A 1,533-nucleotide genomic window follows, 5' to 3' on the forward strand; every position below is an offset into this window, starting at 1 on the left:
CTGGGTCGTATTTTAGGACACTAGCTACGAGCTTTCACATATTTTACGGTTTTAATTGACACCATGCCAGGTCCAACAAAAATAAAGTTGGTAGCCCTCAATATATATATATATATATATATATATATATATATATATATATATATATATATATATATATATATATATATATATATATACAGGGTGTTTTTTCTTAAGCTTAACAGAATTTTTTTTCAAAAACCATGAAAGCTAGATTAATGCGGTCTGCGCAGGTGAGTTACACGGCCAGGGGGACATAGTATAAGAGACTAATCGTAACAATCAGTCCGCTAATTAGTTAAAATTTGTTAATGAACTTTTTAATTAAATAAAATAGACATATACTTCCAAAGAGAAATTTGCTGAGCATCATCGAAAGCCCCTAAATCAATCATTTTCAGATAGACTTTGAGCGCGTGAGAAGCGTAGTAGTGCACTAAAGTTAGCACTCGTGGAGCACGTACAAAGCTAGCGTTTGCGATAAGGCGCCCGCGCAATTTTTCCTTCTACTATCTAGCCCCAGCCTTGTACCTGCTCCACGAGCGGTAACTTTAGTGCACTACTACGCTTCTCACGTCTTCAAAGTCTTTCTGAAAATTACTGATTTAGCGGTTTTCGATGACGCTGAGCAAGTTTATAATTGGAACTATATGTCTATTCTCATTAATTAAAAAGTTAATTAACAAATTTTAACTAATTAGCCGACTGATCTTTACGATTAGCCCCCTATACTATGTCCCCCTGGCCGTATAACTCACCTGCGCAGACCGCATTAACATAGTTTTCATGTTTTCTTTCTAAAAATTCTGTTAAGCTTAAAAAAAAAAAAAAACACCCGGTATATCAGGTGTGTGGTTTCGGCTAGTATTTCATACTGCGGGGCTGTCCCAGCTTCCGTGAGTGTCAAGATTGCCGGGTTAAACAGGGTATTTTAAACCACCGGTTCTGAAACAATTAAACTGGCATCATAGACATGGACATTTACCCCCTTTTCCCGTATCTCAACACTCCCCCCCCCCCCCCCCCCCCCCCCCCCAATCATAGAAACCAAACGCTACCAAAAGAATTCCGGAGAACCTACACCGCATTTTAGATCGCCGCCCCTGGGTAAACTTTCTTTCCCCATCTCATCTGGACAACGCTTAAGCATGAAATGGCTTGCTCACCTTTGTATCTTGTGTGAGCAGAACCGTTAATGAAGTGTGTGAGCCTCGTGATTGTCTATTGCGAGAATTCCAAAAGGTGTGGAGGCTCGACTCCGACCTAACGTTGCTGCGGTGGCGCTGTTGCATGCATGGCGCATGGGCGAACGCTCCACCCTTGGCCGAATTGAGTTTCCGCGCACAGGCGGTACCCACACAAGGTGCGGGAAAGAGATCGAGGTACACCGAAGGCATTCTTTATGAGTTGTGAATCCGAAAGCATGCAAGCCGCTCGTCCGCTCCCTTTGTCGTCTGCTGCGTACTTTTCGTCGCCGGTCGGCGCGTGTACTCCCCTGGTGACCTTGGACGC

The 1,533-nt window shown here is 43.0% G+C and overlaps 1 protein-coding gene across 1 annotated transcript in view; it reads right to left on the minus strand.

The window, feature by feature from the left end:
* The window catches only part of LOC8035232 (probable 4-coumarate--CoA ligase 2), a 57,620-nt gene extending 56,372 nt beyond the window's left edge, over window positions 1–1,248 (minus strand). Inside the window, exon 1 of the mRNA XM_040210530.1 lies at window positions 1,188–1,248. The gene's annotated coding sequence lies outside the window, so the exon portion shown is untranslated. The remainder of the gene's footprint in view (window positions 1–1,187) is intronic.
* Between the last annotated feature and the right edge of the window lie 285 nt (window positions 1,249–1,533).

Source organism: Ixodes scapularis, unplaced genomic scaffold, assembly GCF_016920785.2.
Source record: "Ixodes scapularis isolate PalLabHiFi unplaced genomic scaffold, ASM1692078v2 PGA_scaffold7__128_contigs__length_106722199, whole genome shotgun sequence".
In the NCBI taxonomy this organism is placed as follows: Eukaryota; Metazoa; Arthropoda; class Arachnida; order Ixodida; family Ixodidae; genus Ixodes; species Ixodes scapularis.